This window comes from Sesamum indicum, linkage group LG1 (assembly GCF_026168435.1).
Source record: "Sesamum indicum cultivar Baizhima isolate 11 linkage group LG1, ASM2616843v1, whole genome shotgun sequence".
Lineage (NCBI taxonomy): Eukaryota > Viridiplantae > Streptophyta > Magnoliopsida > Lamiales > Pedaliaceae > Sesamum > Sesamum indicum.
In genome coordinates this window covers 4,702,416-4,724,256 of record NC_142657.1, presented here as the reverse complement: position 1 = coordinate 4,724,256, position 21,841 = coordinate 4,702,416, and positions in this window count along the sequence as shown.

The following is a 21,841-nucleotide window of genomic DNA, read 5'->3' as shown; positions in this document are numbered from 1 at the left end:
TACATTGAATTGAATTTAAGTTAGAGCATAAAACAATCTAAAAGCACTAAACAATAGTGTTAGTTCAAAGTTATTTTTTTTCTTGTTCTTTGTTCTATCTAGCAATAGAAAAAGAACTATATGTATCCCTTAGTGTGTTGTGGACAAATTAGAGGGGTTTTAGTTTGGATCCTGTAGTGAACGACAGACGTAAAGGGAAAAATGCACATTGCTGCTCAACTATAGAAATAAAAAGGTAAAGTTTTATATTTTCTTTCTATGCTTTTTGTTTCATCCTCTAGCTACTTGTCTAGCATGTTTATTATACGTTTATTATTATAATTTTGACAAACACCAAACGCCCTAGAATTTCAAAGGGAACACCCCTTTGAACAATTAATAATTTTTTTTTATTTCACGCTTTTGCTGTGTTCCCCAACCATACCGATTCTTTTAGTGGTATCAGAGCACGGTTCTGTATTGTGGCTTTAGGATTAACATGTTATTATGTGTTGAGTATGAACAACATGTTTAATATGCTTTTGAAAAGCATATTTTATGGCTTTGTAGCATGATTATATATTTAACAATTGTGTATTTATTTTTTTTAAATTATGGATATCTTTTTTTTTTTTTTGAAAATTAGATTTTCTGTAAATGCATAATTTTATTTCAGTTATTAATGACAGAAATTCAAAAAAAAAAATTTAAAAACAACGCACTATAGCTGTTGTTGGCCTGCCGGGTGCGCGTGCTCGCTGGCCTGCATGTCGGTAGGGCGGCAGCGTGCAGGCTCACTCCCAGTGCACGCACGCGGCGTGCAGGCAGGGGTGCCTGTGTGGCCGGCAGCAGACAGCCATCTGCTGTTTTGAATGGCTGGGCCGTTTTGTGCCCTTTTTTTTGAAAAATTAGATTTTTCTAATTTCTGCAATTTTTTGAAATAATTAATTTTAGCTAATTCTAATTTTTAAATTGGATTTTTCTAAAATTAAATTGATCTGTAAATTAACTTGAAATTGGTTTCCAAACAAACAAAAATATTTTACATTTGATGCATGGTTGATATCTATTTTTTAATTACATGATTAGTATGTTATTTTCTATATTTGATCATATTCTTGGTATATCATATAGGATATCTATTGTTAAATATATGAATTTTATTTAGTTGTTTAACATATTTATTTGATATAAATATGTTAACTATTTTTTATTGGATAAATAATGGGGATGATCACAAAGCCCATTGGCCGAATGGATGGTTAATTTTATATTGGGTGAGGTCTGCATACCTCATTGTTTTAATTCCTTCTTTCATTTTTAGCTTTGAAATAATAAGTTTTGCTTTCTCCCTCCTTTTGTACTCTCCACAATTTTTGAATGGGGTTTTCAATTTCAGTTGTAATGAGTGTCGTTAGAAAAGTGAGGTTTTTTATTTATTTTGAACAAATGTAAGTTTCCAATAAGATGAAGGCCCAGGCCCGTTGGACGGTGCTTGGCAGAACTCACAACGGAAGAAGAACAAAGATGAAGGCCCATTAGAATGATAATGGGTTACTATTTTGTAATAGTTAGGGCTACACCCTAGATTGCGAAAAGACTCAGTACGGGTTCAGTGGGTCACTTAGGATTGGACTTGTGATCATTCAACAGGGGCGTGCTTGGCTTGTTTTTGCATGTGGTGTATGTTTTAATATTTGAAGTATGATGAATTTGGAATGCAACTGTTTATACTCAATGATTAAAACTGATGGATGCAAAATCTTATAATGATAAGGTCTCGATTACAACAATCTTAACTCTTAGTTGGATGGTCCAAGTTAAATATTAGGTGCATAATGGATTGAAATTCAAGTGGTTTGATTAAATCCAAGCCTTCCATCCACAATAATATGGTGTGGATGCTATTTACCAATTCGTGGTCTCACGAGTCATGTCACGTTTTGAATGGAAGAAGACTACACTATTGTTGTGAATGAATGGGATATACACCTATTTCCCTATCTCACGAGTCATGGGGGGTGGCAGAGAGATATTCATTTGGTTGATGAGTCGGGCCTAACGCTGAGTAGCGTAATTCACTTAGAGTCATCGGGATCATGTGAAGAGGCGAATCAAAATAACTTGGGGATCTCATTGGGTGAGAATGGTATAGATTGCCTCCCATATAATCTTTTTCGTGTGAATTGTAAAAGCGGGGCATGGAGAAGTATGTTTGTGAACTCGAAGCCCACTAGGAAATGGTTTCCCAAAAATCCCACTTGATAGTGGTAGGTTTTTTCAAGAAATAGTGGGATGTGTTAATGACTGAAGACCAAGTTTTAGAACTTGATATATAATATTACAATAATCTACTAAATTTCTATATGCATTTGATGTAGATGTCTAAGAATCCACTCAATGCAATTCCTGAGACTAATAAATTTAACGAACAAACTACAATGATTGTCTGCAAAATCTTAGGATTGTCCTAGATTTTGAGAACCAGACCTATGTTCTGGATAGGTCTCTTCCTCAGACCTTGCTGGAAGGGTCCACATGCGAACAATGTTTGACGTTCGAAAAATGGCATGAGAACAACTGGAAGGTTCATAGATCGTCCTGGCGTCAATGACTAATGTCATCCAAAAATAGTACGATAGGCATGATAATGTCCAATCGATAATGCTGCATCAACCAAGTTTATGTGGTTTGGCATATTAGATATGTTGTGACAAAAGCATTTTTCGGTGCCAAGACGATTGAAAGGTCTTCTGTACAGGAGCATGGGGTTAAGATGCTATCCCTTATGGAGAAACCCAAGGGCCTCAAGACTCATCTTGAGAAAGAGACGTACATTGATGTGATCCTTCAGTATCTTCCTCACTCCTTTGACCTTTTCATCATGAACTATAACATGAATAGGCTTGACAAAGGCCTTCATGAGTTGATAAATATATTGGTCCAGTACGAGGTAATGATTGAAAAGTCTGCACCGTTGGTATTGGTACGGGAGGCTTCAACCTCAGAAGCGAAAGACAAAAGGCTAGACGCTGGAAGAGGAAGAAGGGTTAGACAGAATCAGCAACTGCAAGCGCTCGGAGTACTCCTGTTTCTTAGCTGAGCATGGGCAAAGGGAAAAGGAAGGCGGTTCAATAGTCATGGATTCCAAAAATTTTTGCATTAATTGCCATGAAAAATAGAAGAGGGAGTGTCCCATAGTCCTCTATAATCAAGGTATAATTTGTTATTGAGCCTTTACATGGCTACTAGTACACTTCTTGGGTATTGGATGCCGGCTGTAAAGCTCATATCTGCAAATAGTTTGCAGGTAGTGAAAAGGAGTAGAAGGCTAAGCCAAACGGTCCTGAAACTTAGCTAGGGCAGGGTTTTTGCTATGTGGTTAAAGGACAAGATTGACTTAGCTATTAGTAATCATGTTAGGATAAAGTTGATAGGATACAATTACGTAAACTAGCACGATCATATTATATTTTTTAATTTATTGGACAATTTGGATTACATGATTTGATCAATGATGGTTATTTCATTTGACAAAGAATGGTTATTCTTGTCTGCTAGGTTGTTTACGTAATTATTTCAACACTATCTGGTAATTAGATTATGAGTGGTCAAAACAAATGGAAAAATGGATAATCAAGATAAACTCACAGATCTGGCATGTAAAGGTAGGTCTCATTTCTCTAGTTAGGATTAGGAAGTTGGTGAATTCAAACGAGTCTTGAAAAAGACAAGTTGAGTTTACAAACTTGCAAGTCCTTTCTAAGCAAGATGAGGACCGAGAAGCACTTTGTAGGACAAAGTATGCTTGCCAAAGGTACATTAGATTGGATCCAATTAGAAATCTATGAGTCGTTGAATACACAAGTCTAAGGACCTTTCGAAGTTTCGGAGTATTAGACTTGAAGTGGCGAACCAAACTAGTTGCCAATTTAAATCCTTCGATTGGATTGAGGTAGTGTGTATTTGGTAGGGGTTCTTAAAGTATTTCACATGTATGAAATTCTCACTCAATGGAGCTCTTCTTTGGAGTGCCAAAATTAAACGGTGTCTCCTCATAAGGGGTGGATCGTGTTAGAAATGGTGACCAGAAAGCTAATTGGAATGGCGATTTTGGGAACCATTTAGCAATCTTTATGAATCTAATATTATCTTGATAAATGTAGTAAGCATTCATCTGTGGCACCATGTGTTTGTTGTGCTTACTATTTATGTTGAACGGTGTTTTAATGTCACAACATATGCCCACAGACCAATTGAATAACCCATGTAGTTGGGTTGCATATTGGATGGCAGCTATGAAACCAACTTCTGAGGGTTGGTCTGAAATGTTCCTAGTCGAGGACCTCGAGACTGGGTATCGAGAGTCCTATAGAGTCTTGCACTAAGTACTGCACTGATTGGATGAATGCCGTCTTCCATCAGCGATAGACATGGGATGTGTATGCAATTTTAGTAGATTAGTTGACAAGGTTGTTAACTGATTGAACTGACTCGCGAGAATCATCATATGGAAGCCTTGGAAGCTTGGTTGGTATGATTTGAAGTCCAGGCTTTGATAGTACAAGATTAGTCCTTGGACTTGAGGAATCATGGCAGTTGTATGCATATGATGGCTATATCTTGGATCTGGCGGGAGAGGACTGTATCGTCGATGTTAGAAATGGTGACTAGAAAGTCAATTAGATTGGTGATTTTGGGAACCATTTAGCAATTTTTATAAATGTGATTTATCTTGATCAATGTAGTAAGATCAATGGCACCATGTGTTTGTTGTGCTTACTATTTACGTTGAACGGAGTTTTAACGTTACAACAAAGGTCCACAGACCAATTGAATAACCAAGTAGTTGGGTTGCGCATTGAATGACAGCTATGAAACTAACTTCTAAGGATTGGTCTGAAACATTCCATGTCGAGACTGGGCACTAGAGTCCTATAGAGACTTGCACTAAGTATTGCATTCATTGGACAAGTGTCGTGTTTCATCGGCGACAGATGTGGAATGTTTATGCAATTTTAGTGGATTAGTTGACAAGGTTGTTAGCTGATTAAACTGACTTGCGGGAATCTTCATATGAAAGCTTTGGAGGCTTGGTCGGTATGACTTGAATTTCTGGCTCCGATAGTATAGAATTAGTCGTTGGACTTGAAGAATCATAGCAGTCGCATGCATATGATGGCTATATCTTGGATATGACAAGAGATGACTGTGTCTTCGATGTGGTCATTATAAGCCTTGTACAATGTAGTCAGATTATGTATTCAGGACGGTGGATTTCAAGATAGAATCCATCCCCTATCAGTATATGATAAATATATCTTCTATGCTCTTTGAGATGGTTCAAACTCTCTAAGTCTATGGCCATAGCAATTGGTTGAATAAGAAATGGTTTCCTTTATGGATCAATAGAGTAAACGCAACTCAATTATTCAGCATAATTGCCTGGTCCAGGAGGGGAACCTACGTCCAATTCCATGCCTTAGATTAAGGCCAGGAGATCGTCGACGGAAGGACCATACCTGTATGGAACTCGATAGCCTAAATGTTTACGCCAACATTCACTTAGTCTCTAGTGCCATGGACTGTTGCTAGGCGGCCACCCATAGTAACGGGCGTTTTTTATTAATGGTTAATTGAAAATAATTATTTAAATTAGATTTAATTAATTATTTGTATTGGCAGCAATACCCATGTCTAGCTGAGGGTGAACCTAAAGAGTCACTCACAAATTACTATGGAATTGGTGGAATTAATTAAGGAGAATATATATAAATGATTGGATTAAATTAATTCAAGGAGAATATATATAAATGATTGGATTATTTATTTAATAATTCATTTGATGGATGACTCAAGAATTAATTAATTTATGAATGTGATATTATCTTGATCAATTAATAAGCATTAATCTGTTAGACCATATGTTTGTTGTGCTAACTATTACGTTGAACGGTGTTTTTACATCACAACAAATGTCCGCAGACTAATTGAATGACCCATGTAGTTGGGCTGCGCATTGGATGACAGCTATGAAACCAACTTCTGATGGTTGGTCTAAAATGTTCTAAGTTAAGGATCTCGAGATTGGGCATCGAGAGTCCTTTAGAGAGTTGCACTAAGTATTGCATTATCAGCGACAAACATGGGATGTCTATGCAATTTTAGTGGACTAGTTGACAAGGTTGTTAGTTAATTAAACCGACTCGCAGGAATCGTTATATAGAAGCCTTGGAGGCTTGGTCGGTATGACTTCAATTCCCGGCTCCAATACCGCAGGATTAGTCCTTGGGCTTGAGGAATCATGGCAGTTGCATGCATATGACGGCTATATCTTTTATCTGGCAAGAGATGACAGTATTTTCGATGTGGTCATTATAAGCCTTGTCCAATATTATCGGATTATGTATTCAGGATAATGAATTTCAAGATAGAATCCGTTCCCTATCAGTATAAGATGGATATATCTCCTATTCGCTCTAAGATGGTTTAGACACTCTAAGTCTATGGCCATACCGATTGGTCAAATAGGAAATGGTTTCTTTTATCAATCAATAGATTAAATGCATGTCAACTATTCAGCATAGTTGTCTGGTAAAGGATGGGAATCGACGCCCAATTCCATGCCCTAGACTAAAGCCGAGAGATGGTCGACGGAAGAACCGTACCTGTATCCAACATTCACTATGTCTCTAATGCCATGGATCATTGCAAGATGGCTACCCATGGTGACGGGCGTTTTTGATTAATGGTTAAATAAAAATAATTAAATAAATTAGAGTTAATTAATTATTTGTATTGGACACAATGTCCAAGTTTAGATGAGGGTGAACCTAAAAAGTCACACACAAATTACTATGGAATTGGTGGAATTAATTCGATAAGAAACAAATTAATTTAATTGGATTAAATTAATTCAAGAAAAATATATAAATAATTGGTTCATTTATTTAATAATCTATTTGATAGATGGCTGAAGAAATAATTAATTGAATAAATTAATTTTGGGCTTAAAACCTTTTTTTTTTAAATTTCAAAAAGCCGCCCTCTGCCGGCGGGGGTTTGGCGGACCCCTACTTGTTTATTACTCCAAAAAAATCATGGTGTGTACAATTTGAAAAAGCAGGAAACATGGAGTACTTACTCCCTTTACAGTCAAAATTCCCAATTTATTTTGGAATAGCAGTGATCAATGCAAAAAACAAAGTCTATCCAAGCCAGGTGATGCTGCCTTCTGACCCGATTCAAAAAACCGCTGTGTACGATCATTCTCAATCCCCTGAACATTCCAAAAAATAAACCTCTCATTGATCAATGAAAGGTAGACCGTACTAGACTCCTTGTGATAATTTGACGGGGTGGAGAAACCGCCTTCGCATGATTCGGTGAAGTGGACCGACCTCGTCGGTGGCCTGCCGACCTCTTAGTCACATCCACCGTATCTATCTGAAACACACCCTCTCCAGTCGGGCCCAGGACCTCATCGTCTGTACCTATAGCACAACTAGGTAACTCCCGATATGGATGTATTCTCCACACACCCTGCAGTTCACAAGGCATATCTGCTATGAGGGTCGTTAACACAGCACATGCTCCTGCTTGCTCAACTTCTGGCTTCATCTCAAACAGACCACCAGACTCTTGCAAAACAGGCACCGTCGTCGGTACTTTCAGAACTTCCGTCTCCATCCCAGTCCGAGAAATACCTTGGTGATCATCCGTCAGTGCAGTATGTGAGACATGACTAGGTTTCGACGTTCCTCCATCCACAACATCCAGCAACCGCACCACCTCTTGTATCATAGTTTCGGACATCATTATGGAGCACACCTTCCTGTATTTGATCCTCTGCCCCCTTAGGACCACTCGTACCAGACCCAAGGCGTGAACGGGCTGCACTATCATTAAAAACAATATGTTTGCCTTTACGACAATCTTTCAAGTTTCTTTTCGCATGCTGTGCATCCAAATTCACACGAAGATCCTCATGATCAGGAATAGGGAGCTAATGAAAATCCTTGTCTACTGGACAAACCAGGGCCTTTGACCTATGCTTCTCATAGCACTCATTCTCATCGTGTCCCAAGTGCTTGCAAGTCTCATAGTATTTAGGACGTCGTTCATAAATCGCCAGTTGGATAATCACCTCTATCCCAAACCCTAGGCCAATCCCCTTTTGCAGCTGCTCAAGCAGATTAATTTCAAAACATACGCGTGCCAGACTAGGACTAACCAATGTGGGTGTAGAGAAATCCGTCCGGAGAGGTGTCCACAACAAACGGGCAATACTAAACAAAGCCTCCCGATCAAAGAACTGGATCGGCAGTCTCGACAAGTGAACCCACACCGGAACTATCGACGACTCCTCCCTTGGATTGAACGTTGGTGTCTATTTAAAGACATGCATAGGGAAGCCTTCCATAAACCAAATTGAATGAATTCAAAGCTTCGTATAGTCTTCCTCAAGTGCAAACTTGATGAAAACATGCCTGACATTAATAGCCCGACAGAAAAATCTCCACGGAATCCCTGGGCAAGCATCTAACGTCGGAGATTATGCATCAATGGATAGCCATGAGAAAATTTCCCCACCAAGGAGTAACGGAGTGACAGAGATGATCTAGTGATTTTGTCGGAAGAGAATCGCATCACCTTCATCCCCTGACTGTATAAGAATACCCATCAAGCGAAATGAAGTTGTATCAAATGATACCGGTGGCGGCGAAGGACGCACAACTACACCGACAACAGCATCTCGATAAGAATGCAATGCGGCGACAAGCCCCCTGCCGTAGCAAACACACCACCAATTGGTCAAACCCATTCAAAACCCCAAATGGGTAGTCAAACCCCCAAATGGGTCCAATCAAACCTTAGTCCAACAACACCTAATATGCCCAATCAGCCACTCAGCCAACGCTCACACAGCGCCCAGTCACTTGTTCAGTCAGCCGCCCAGTCTGCTCCGGTGAAACCACCGACGAATCCAGCAGCGAAACGTTCGGCGAAACCAACTACGAGGAAAGGCTCAGCGACGGCCAGATGAACAACGACCAACCAAATCTACAACGAAATCAGACAAACAACGAATTCAGAAGCAAAAATCAGACGAACAAGAACATTCAGCAGTGAAATCAGGCGAACAAGAACATTTAGCAGCGAAATCAGATGAATAATCCAGCAACAGCAACTCAGCCGAACAACAACATTTAGCAGCAAAAGAACTCAGACGAACAACAAAATTAGCAGCGAAAATCATACGAATGAAGACACTCAAATGAGCAATTGACAACACCCAGGCGAAAATCAACAACATCCAAACCAAAATCAACGAAAATTCGCAGCAACATCGTTCACAAACCTTCGCAGAAAACGCGTGGCAGTCAACACTTGACCCCAGCCTCAATTCTCAATGAAAATCCAAATTAATGGAGGGGAAATGTTCGCCAAGTGATGAGGAGTCGATTGGTATAAATGGGTGCCAGAGATTCTTCAGAATGGCGGCAGAATGGACGATCGAAACAGCCGACGAGAAATTGGGTAAAAAATTGATAGCGATTTTCAATCGCAGATCGGTGGTGCATCACTTCTCCGGCCGGAACTTGCGCAGCACGGTGGTAACGGTCTTCAGCTGGAGAGCACGTTGGTGGGGGGAGAAATTGTCCGGCGGCCGCGCAGCAGCAGCAGCAGCAGCAGGGGACTATTAAATGTATTTTGTGTGTGAGAATTGAGAGGTTTTTCTTTTTATTTGAAGTCAATTTTAATTAATTTGTTTCTATAGTTGAGCAGAAACGTGTGTTGTTTAGTACTTTTGAAATATTTTATGTTCTAACTTGAATCCAATTCAATGTAGAATAAAAAATAGAACATTTTTTGAGAGAAAAGAGAGCAAATTTTGTGGCTTAGGCGCTGGTTATACATGATTGTGTGTAATTTTGTATATTACATACAATTTAATTTAAAATTCCATCACTATCAAGTATGCCTCCAAGGCAACCTATACACACACGCGCATATAACCTCCAATCATGATAAAATAACCACTCCATTATGTTCATCATGGTGAGGAGTTTCAACCCCTTAACTTGCTCCAACCTTCCTCAAATGGGTTTGGACTTCGAGTATGCACTAGGCTGATTTAATTTGATGAAATCAAGCCCAACCAAAGTCCATTGGATGATAATTAATTAAATTAATTTGAGACCAACAAAGTCCAAAGATTCATTTAATTCAATTAAATGAATCTAAGCCCATACACTAATTAATTGATCCAATAAATTAATTAAATAAAACTTAATAAATTAATCCAATTAATTTAAAGGTGTTAAACCCAAAATTAAATAATTCAATTAATTAAATGAATGATCCAATCTTTATGTATTCTCCTTGAATTAATTTAATCCAATTAAATTAATTTGTTTCTTTTCAAATTAATTCCACCAATTCCATAGTGATTTGTGTGTGACTCTTCAAGTTAACTCTCATCTAGACTTGGGCATTATGTCCAACACATTATTTTCAATTACCATTAATCAGAGACGCTCGTAACTACGGGTGCTCGTCTAGCAACGGTCCATGGCACTAGAGACTAAGTCAATGTTAGCGTGAACATTTAGACTCTCGAGTTCCATACAGGTACGGTCCTCCCATCAACCATCGTCCTGCCTTAGTTTAGGGCATTGAATTGAGCGTTAATTCCCATATTGGAATAGGAAACTATGCTGGTACTTGAGATGCGTTTACTCTATTAATCGACATAGAAAACCATTTCCTATTCGACAAATCTCCATGGCCATAGACTTAGAGAGTCTAAACCATCTCAAAGCGCATAGGAGATATATCCATAATATACTAATAGGGGACGGATTCTATCTTGAAATGCACCGTCCTCGCTACATAATCCAACTATACTGGACAAGGCTTATAATGATCACATCGAAGATAAAGTCATCTCTCGTCAGATTCAAGATATAGTCATCATATGCATGCGACTACCATGATTCCTCATGTCTATCGGAGTCGAAAATTCAAATCATACTGACCAAGCCTAAAACAGAACGGAAACACTCCGGTTGATCCATGTAGATCTCTTCCTCAATGAGACCATTGAGAAAAGTCGTTTCCACGTCCATTAGCCATATTTCGTAGTCATACCATGATGTTATGGCAAGCAGAATCCAAACGGACTTGGCAATGGCTATGGGCGAATAGTTTTCTCGAAATCGACCCCGAGTCGTTGAGTGTATCCTTTTGCCACGAGCCTAGCCTTAAAGGTTCTAACCTTCCTGTCAACTCCAAGCTTACGTTTGTAGACCCATTTGCCCCCAACAGGCTTAACTCCTTTAGGTGGGTCTACGACTAGTCCAGAATTGATTTGAACCCTTTGAGTCCATTTCGAACCTTATGGCCTCAAGCCACTTATTCGAATTGATGTCCGACATTGCTTCTCCATGTATCTTTGGATCATTCTCCAATTTACTAGTCAGTCCCAGAAATCCGTACCTATCAGGTGGTTGCGATTCCCTAGTCGACCTATGGAGGGTTGGAGCACTATCAGTGGGAACTACTGGCTCAAATGATGTTCCTTCATTCTGTCGAGGTATCTCACTTGTTTCCTAAAAGAAGCACCTCATCGCGTTGGTTATCCACAGGAAAACCCTTTTTCAAGAACACTGCGTTTCTTGAGATAAAAACCTATTGCTAAGATGGATCCTAGAAGTAGTATCACACAGTTTATTTCAAATATCCAACAAACATGCACAGACTAGACCTCGAGTCTAGTTTGTCTCCCACTAGCCTCTTGACGTATGCGGGGCTACCCCTCACTCTGAAGTACTTCTAGGACGCAGACTTGTCATGCCATATCTCATATGGCCTTTGGGGCACTATTTTAGATGGCGCTATGTTAAGTAATTTCGCCACCGTCTCGAGAGCATGACCCCAGAAGGAAGGGTGCGATTCCTTAAAACTTATCATGGATCTAACCATGTCCAAAGGGTTCGAGTCCTCCTTTCAGCCACGTCATTCAGTTGTGGCATAATAGGAGGAGTCCATTGAGAGAGAATTCCATTCTCCTTTAAATAATCAATGAATTTACCACTTAAATATTCTCCGCCTCGGTCTGACCGAAGGGCTTTAATTTTATGATCAGTTTGATTCTCAACTTCAAGTTTGTACTCCTTAAACCTTCCAAAAGCCTGAGACATGTATCTCATTAGGTAAACATAGTCATACCGTGAGTGATCATTGGTAAATGTTATGAAGTACGAGTATCCTCCTCGGGCCGGAGTATTTAATTGTTGCCAGATGTTTGTATAGATCAAATTCAAAAGGCCGTTGGCAAGCGCATTTTGTCCAACAAAAGGCTTCTTAGTCATTTTCCTTTTCCTACAGGAATCACAAGTCGGTAGGTTGTCCAAATCGTCTACCTCAAGACTCTTTGTAGTTACCAACTTCCTCATCCTATTTTCTGAGATATGGCCTACCCTTGCGTGCCATAGCTATGAATTTTCATGATTATCCAGTTTTCGTTTGTGTTAGGCAGTCATAATCCAATTAGACTGTTGGAGAATATAAAGACCATTGACTAATGTACCAAGCATATGAGAGTTATTATCAATCATCAAATAAAGACCATTTTTATTGATGAAAAATATATAACCATCATTGTCTAAAACAGGAATGAAAATAATATTCTTGATCATGATCAGTATATAATAACCGTTTTTTAATTCTATCCGAATTTATCACTAATAACTAAGTCGAGAGATCCCACGGCTTCTGCAGCGACGGCCTTCCCATCGCCTAGCCTTAGAATCATCTCATCCTTACTTAGTTTTTTGCTTCTTTCCAACACATGCAAGTTATTGCAAATGTGAGCTCATAGTCGGTATCTAATACCCAATAAGTAGAATTAGTTATCATATTCACTTCAATCACAAACGTACCTGGGTTGGAGAGAGGTGTGGGCACTCCCTCTTCCGATGACCCCTTCCTTGACAATGATTGCAGACATCATTTTCCTTCAACCGCTAAGAACCTCCAACCTTCCCTTTCCCTTTGCCCATTCCCAAGAGAGTAGTAGGGTCACTCAAAGCGCTAGCAGTGGCTGCGATGGCTTTTCCTTTGCCCTTCTTCCTCTTTCAATGTCCAGCCCTTTTGCCTTTCGCTTTAGAGGTTGAAGCCTCTCCAACTAATACCTCCAGCAAAGACTTGTGGGTCATCGTCTCATATTGGACCAGCATATTAATTAACTCATGAATAGAATTCTCAAGTCCATTCATCTTGTAGTTAATAATAAACGGGTTGTAGGATGGAGGAAGTGTCTAAAGGACCACGTCATTGTCAAGCCCACTAGGGATAGCATCTTAACCCCGTGAGTTTGTACAGACGATCCTTCGGCCATCTTAGTCTCGAAGAATGCTTTTACGATGGCATATCTAATATGCCTATTAGGAAACACATAAAGTTCTTTCATGCAGAGCATCATCGAGGGATCATCATCCAGCCTATCATGATGCTTTTGGATGTCATTGGACATCAAAGCCAATATGATACTACGGACTTTGCGATTGTCCTCAAGCCACTTATCGAACGTGCGAGGACCCATCCGGCAAGGTCGTTGGGAGTGGCTTGTCCAAGAAATAGTCCTGGCTCTTGAAATCTTGAAAATCCTTAGATTTCGCAACCAATCATTCTAGTTCGTGCCATTGAATTTATTAGTCTCCATTATCATTGTTAAAGGATTCTTAGATATTTTCTATACAATAGAATATTAAACAGAAATCAATGAATGATTGTAATATTATGATTAAGCTTAAAGACTTGGTCATTAGTCTTTAACTCTCCCACTACTTATACAAAAGCCCACCACCCTCAAGTGGGGTTTTGGGAACAAGATTTCCTAGTGCGCTTCAGATCCACGAGCAAATTTGCCATGCCCCGCTTTTATGATTCACATACCGAAAGCCTTGTGGGAGGTATCCAATACCATTCTCATCCCATGAGATTCTCAAGATCTTTTGCCTCACCTCTTCACATAATTAAAAGGACTCCAAGCGAATCATGTTATTCGGTGTTAGGCCCGACCCATGAACCAAATCACATTTCATTTGTCGGCCCCCACGGCTCGTGAGATAGGAAACTGGTGAACATGTTTCTTTATTCACAACAATGGTGCAGCTTTACTCTATCCCAAATGTGCCACGATTTGTTAGACCACACTTGGGTATCGGTAGCTTCCTCACCACATTGCTGTGGATGGAAGGCTTGGACAGATCAAAACCATTTTGATCCAAAGTCTATTATGGGCCTAATATTTAACTTGGTCCAATCAAGTGAGTTATTTTGAGTTTTATACCGAGACCTCATTACAAATTAACATTGTGTGATCGCATGCAATGAAACCTAGAATACCACTATTGGATGATCACGAGCCCAAGCTATGCGACCCACTGAGCCCCCAGTGAGTCTAGGGTCAGTCTAGGATGGCTCTATGCTATTACGAAGTATTTTTATCCATCAACATATAGATGGGCCTTGTGATATCTCCATGGGCCGCCTTTTCTGTGGGCCTCCTCCTTCGTGGGCATTCTTCTCTGTGGACCTTATTTGCCATGGGCTTGCTCAAAATGCAATAATCTCATAAAATGTCCTATGCTACTCTCATTAGAATTGAATAAGAAACCATGATCAAACATCGGGGGGAGTACATGAGGAGGGAGATAGCAAACCTTATTATTCCAATGCTAACCCACCCAACAAAAATTAAAAGACATACATGCGGTTTAGGGCTTCGTGATCATCCATTCACATTCATTCTAACACATAATAATAATTAATCATGCTAGACAAAAAAATGAACATCCAAAAATATCGCGATATCCAATATCATGAAAAAACAATTATATGCAGAAAATAATAAGATTAAAATTTGCAACTCAAATGGATGATTAAGCCTCATGCATCCAATGCACACAATTAAACCAATTAATTAATGCAATTTAATTCTCGAAAAAATCTAATTTTCTCCAAAATTAAAACAGCAATAATCAATATTTTTTAAAAAAAGTGTAGAAATTAGAAAATATAATTTTCCCGAAAAAAAGGGAAAAATGGCCCAGCCGTCGGCCGTCAGTAGTAGCAGCAGCGCAGCGACCGCACACCTGGCGCGCGCTGGATCCCTTGCCATCATGCACGCGTGCGCCCCTGTGGCATTGCCTGCACGGTGTATGCACGGGCCAGGCTTGCACCGAGGCTCTCGCCGCAGATGCCCGGTCGGTAGTGCACTACTATAGTGCCTTTTTTTTTATTTTCCACACATTAAACTAAAATTAAAACAAGTATTTTATCAAAAATCCAATTTTCATAAAATACATAAAATCGTCTAAAATTGAAAAAATTAAACAACTTAATTTTCTCACATAATTGTTCAAGAATAAGCAAAACATATATCATGTTTCAAAACCTATAAAGAATGTATTGTCATGTTTATTCACACATAACCATAGCCCCTACGTCGAACCAGTCTCTGATACAACTTGAAAGCACAACGAACTGTGAGTGGATCGGCTCGGGAACGCGCCAGCGGAAGCGGCGATAATAAAATGCGTAAATTAAAACACAAACGCAATAAAACTATTGTTGGAATGGGTGTACTCTTGGGGTTTCCAGGCGTTCGATGTAGTTAATAAAAATAAATGACAATGAAATTAATGGGGCTAATAGTTGAATTTAAAATGAGAAAAAATAAATCAAGAATTACCTTTGATTTGATTTATTTCGAACCTCCTTCGTTTGATCCATTCACGCAAGGCTTCAACGTAGAAACCCTCTAAAGTTGCTTCCACACCAGACCGAAACTTGGGACTCCTCAACTCAATTTTCTAGAAAAGAATTGAGGAGAAAAACACACCAAGTGTGCACAAGAGGGGGTTCGGCCGAGTGGAGGAATTTGAGAGAGGGAAATTATTTTCTTGCTTTATTATGTATTCATTTGTAATTCCAAATGACTAATATACATATATATACCTTGTTTGGATGCAATGAAATATGTCAAGGTTCATTTAACCATTCTTAAGGTAATAAAATTCTTTATTCCAAATAAAGGATCACTAACATGTCACTTTTCAAAAGTGAATTTGTTAGTCAATAGTTTCTTTTCTAATCAATTCCACCAACTTAATTAATGGGCTTAGGCCGATTTTAATTAATTAAAATGCAAGGCCCAATAAATTTTAATTAAATTCAATTTAATTAAAGTCCACTTAATTAAGTCCATCATATATTTAATCCAATTAAGTATATGAATCCAATAAGCCTTTATCAAATAATAAGTCCAACTTATTAAATAGTAAGGCCAAGTCAATATAAATTAATCCAATTAATATATCCTTGGGCTTATCCATCTAATGGATCCCTCTCATATATAAGTAGTCCAATTATTTAGAGAATTAATTTTTGATTAATTCCTCGTCCCTTCTTGGTGATTTTTGTATCACTCTTTAGGTTCATCTTTCAGCTTGATTTTTGTTAGTGTCCAACACTATTATTAATTATATCCAATTTAATTAGTAATTCTTGATCAATCATTGATCAAGAAAGCCCATCACCATGGGTAGCCATCTAGCAACGGTCCATAGCACTAGAGACTAGGAGAAAATTCATGTGAACTTTTAGGCTCTCGAGTCCATACGGGCACGGTCCTTCCGTCTACTGTCTCTTAGCTTAGTTTAGGGTATGCAATTGGGTGTCGGTTCTCATTCTGGACTTTGTGTCTATGCTTAATACTTGAGATCTCGTTACGCCAAATTGCTTGACCTAGGAACCTCTTTTTTCGATTCGAGCAATGATTGTGGCAAATGATTTATAGAGAGTTAGCGCATCTCCAAGTGCATAGGAGATACCTCTACCACGTTTTGACAACTCACTATCCTTGCTACATACTTTTATGCACTAGACAAGACTTATGATGACCATGTCTGAGACAAGGTTACCTCTCGCACAAATCTAAGATACAGTTATCGCATACATGTGATTGTTGTGATTCCTCAAGTCTGAGGACTACGCTTGTACTATCGGAGCTGGGGACTCAAGTCATACTGACCAAATCCGCAAGGCTTCCATATGACGACCCCTTGAGTCAGTTTAATCTATTCGATACCTAGTCAATCGATCGATTAAGATCGCATAGACGTTCCATGTCTGCCGTCGATGGAACACGACAGTCATCAAATGAATGCGACTCTTAATGCAAGTCTCCATAGGACACTTCAATGCCTATTCTCGAGGTCCTTGACTTGGAACATTTCAGACCCAACCCTAAAAAGTTGGTTTGATGACCGCCATCCAGCGCAGTCCAACTGTTGCACGGTTGTTCAAGGTGGTTTGTGGGCTTTGTTATGATGTTTGAAAGAAATGCAAATATAAATGTAACAAGCACAAGAAATGAAATGCTAGTAGTAAATACTCATTTATTTACTGAATAATATTACATAAAATTGAATTATTATCTGAATAGATTACAAGCATGCCAATCCAATTGGCTTTCAGGTCATCTACTCTAATAGCATATATATCAAATACTTGGAGCATTAAATAATGCATTGCATGCAACGAAAACTAGCATACCCCTATTCGACGATCACGAGCCCAACCTATGCGACCCAATGAGCTCGCAGTGAGTCTATGGTCAGTTTAGGATGGCCCTATGCTATTACAAAATATTTTTTCCATCAGCATATAGATGGACCTTGTGATATCTCCATAGGTCGCCTTCTCTGTGGGCCTCCTCCTTCATGTCCTTCTTCTCCATGGGCTTGCTTAAAATAAAAAAAAAATCTCACCAAAAGGTCCTGTACTACTCTTATTACAATTAAAAAAGAAATCCTGATCAGAAGTCGGAGGGATTGCATTAGGAGGAAGATGGCAAGCCTTATTACTCCAAGAATAAAAATGAGGAGGTAGGACAAAATATAATCATTGGTTCCCATGGAGACAGGAAAACAACGAGCTTATTCCTTTGTTCATAATGATGCAGCTTGCCTACTATTCCAAATGTGCCACGACTCGTGAGACCATATTTGGATAGCGGTGACTTCCTCATAATATTGTTATGGGTGGAAGGCTTGGACAGATCGAAATGCCATTTCGATCCAAATTCATTTATAGGCTTAATATTTATTTAGGGTTGGGCTTAACCCATCGATCAAATCACACCTCAACCATCGGCCCCCACGACTCGTGAGACAGGAAAATATTGAGCGAGTTCCTTTATTTACAATAATGGCCCAATTTGCCTCTAGTCAAAATGTACCATGACTCGTGAGACTACACTTAGGTAGTGGCAGCTTCCTCACCACATTATTGTGGAAGGAAATATTGGACAGATGAAACAATTTTGATCCAAGTCCATTTTGGGCTCCTAACAATTCAACTTGGTTCAACCAAGTGAGAGTTAATTATGAGTTGTTTGACCGAGACCTCATCACATATAAACATTGCATGCATGAATATCATATATTAAAGCATTAAGCAAATGCATCGAATGCAATGAAACCTAGCATACCCTTGTTGGATGATCACGAGCCCAACCTATGCGACCCATTGAGCCCACAGTGAATCTATGGTCTGTCTAAGGTGGCCCTATGCTATTACAAAGAAATATTATCCATCAACCTATAAATAGGCCTTGTGATATCGCCATGGGCCGCCTTCTCCGTAGACCTCCTCCTTCGTGGATCTTCTTCTCCATGGACTTGCTTAAAATAAAAATCTCACCAAAATTGTCAGATACTACTCTCATTATAATTTAAAAGAAACCTCAATCAGAAGTCGAGGAGTACATTAGGATGAAGATAGCAAGCTTTAATATTTTAAGGCTAAAAATGAGGAAGAGTGAGAAGATAAAAATACAAGGGCACACGGGCCCACCCAACAAAAATTCAAAGACATACATGCAGTCTAGGGCTCCATAACCATCCATTCACATTCATTCTAGCACATAATAATAATTAATCATGCAAGATAAGAAAAGAAATATCCCAAAAATTATGGGGATATCCAATATCACGACGAACAATTATATGCAGTAAACAATAAGCTTAAAATTTACAATTCAAATGGATGATTAAGCCTCGTGCATCCAATTTACGCAATTAAACCAAATTAATTAATTAAACCTTGTGTATCCAGTGCACACAAATAAACTAAATTAATAACTAAACCTCGTGCATTATGCACGCAAATAAACCAAATTAATTAAAGCAATTTGATTCTAAATAGAATCCAATTTTGTCCAAAATTAAATCAGCAAAAATTATTATGTTACAGAAAATATGCAGAAATTGGTGAAAGGACACCAGGAGGTGCGAGTGGATTGGCCCGAGAACCCACAAGCGAAAGCGTTTAAAATAAATTACGTAAATTAAAACGAAATCGCAATGAAATCATAATTTCAAGGGGTGTACCCTTGGAGTTCGCGGCGTTAGATGTAGTTAATAAAATTAAACGATAATAAAGTTAATGGGGCTATAGGTAAAATAAAATCAAGAGGAACAAAAACGTAAATCAAGAATTACCTTTCTCTGATTTACTTCGAACCACATTCATTTTGATCCGTTCACACAAAGTTTCAACGTAGAAGCCCTCTAATGTTGCGTCCACACCACATGGAATTGGGATTACTCAATTCTCTTTGCTAGAAGAAAACTAGAACGAAAAACACACGCCAAGTATGCAGTCAAGAGGGGGTCGGCCGAATGGTGGAGAGTGTAGAAAGTTATTTTTTTTAGTATTGTGTATTCATTCATTACTCATACCAAATGACTAATACACACACACACACACATATATATACCTTGAATGGATGCCTTAAAACATGTCTAGGTTTATTTAACCATCCATAAGGTAATAAAATCTTTTATTCCAAATAAAGGATGACTAACATGGCACTTTCCAAAACTGAATTTGTTGGTCAATAATTTTTTTTTCTAACAATTTCCACCAATTTAATTAATGGGCTTGGGCCGATTTCAATTAATTAAAATACAAGGCCCAATTAATTGAAGCCCATTTAATTAAGTCCATCGTATAGTTAACCCAATTAAATATATGAGCCCAATAACCCTATATTAAATAATAAGTCCAACTTGATCTTGGACAACTTATCCCTAGATAGGAATCCAGTTCCTATTATGGAGAATTTTATAAATAACTTTCGTGTTTTAGACTTCTAGAACATCTTTCTATCATTCAGAATGATCAAAGATGTTTAATATCTAAAACACTTGGTACACAATTGAGCTCCCACTTACCTTCTACGTTGTTCTTGACCAAGTCATGTACCTCATTATCTTGTCAAAACAAGTATGTGGGACATTCAAATTCAGTTTAAACTCCATAGCGGATTTTACAGCTCCAATCCATTTATCCGAATCGATGTCCTACATCGCTTCTCCTTGTCTGATTTAAAAAATCGTACGTCTCAGGTAACTAGAGTTTTTTGATCATCCTTTGGAGAACTAAGACATGGTCAGTTAAAGTTTCGATTATAAGTGATATTTGCATTATTCCATAATGAACCTGTATAAATCAGATTCCAAATCTAACTCTCCCCCCACTAGTCCTTTGACGTATGCAGGACCATTCCTCATACTCAAGACTTTTGTAGGACACGAATTTGCCAATCCATATCAAATATGGTGTCTGGATTACGACTTAAGAAAATGCCACGTTTTACAACTGGACGATTTTTTGATAGTCCACATCCAAATAGCCCCAACTGATTTAGTGAAGCACCGATGGAACCATGTCCAATCAAGGTCTTGATTTCTTCCTTACCAAAGATAGTTCAACATTGTCTCTTCCAGAGGAATTTCACTAAATGAGAATTCCATTCTCATTTTGAATGCTTCAAGAACTCCCATTAAATACGCACCACCTCGATCCCATCGAATGGTTTGTCTCCATATCCAGTTTGGTTCTCCACCTCAGGTATAATTTTTCTGAACTTCCCAGAAGTCCTTAGACTTGTGAACCCTTAACTAGTATTTGCGTATTTAGTAACTTATAGATGTCTATTTTAGATCCAATCCAATAGATTGCTTTTTGACAAGCATTCTTTGTCCAACAAAGTGCTTTCATGGCTTTTTTCCTTCTCAGAAAGGGTTCATAAGTTAGTAAACTCAAATCATCTATTGCTAGACTCTTTGATTCCACAAACCAACTTATCCTAACTAGATGGATATGGCCTAGCTCATGCACATTATTCTCTGTAAGTTGTATTCTTGACCATCTGTCATTTGTTTTTAGCATGCATAATCCAACTATGCAGTACGACAATTAAATAACTCAGCAGACTCAAAAAAATCTTTTATTAATCAAGCTTGTAATCCAATTTGTCCAACAACTCACTAACGACTTGATCACGCTGGGTTACATAATTATATACTATTTCAACATGAATATTAACAACTAGGTTTACTTAGTCTTATTGCCTTTTCAGTAATGGCCCAACCATTCCTTAGCTTTAAGTCTACTTGACTTAGCGTTCTATTTCTTTTCATTTCTACAAACCTTTTGAAGAAATGCATTTTGAGTGTAAGTATCCAACAATCGGGAATAAGAACAGTAATCATGTTTGCTCAATAAATGCCATAGTTGGGTGAAAGGGAGTTCACGATACTCCCTCTTCTAATACCCTTTGGCAATTTCATGCAAACACTGCTAAACCATTATTCTATATTTGTCTTTTACCCTCACCCATCAAGGCCACAGGAGTGCTCAAAGAGCTTGCAGCGGCTGACTTTGCTTCATCCTTCTTTCTCATTCGACGTCTGGCTCCCCTGCCTTACACTTTTGAGGC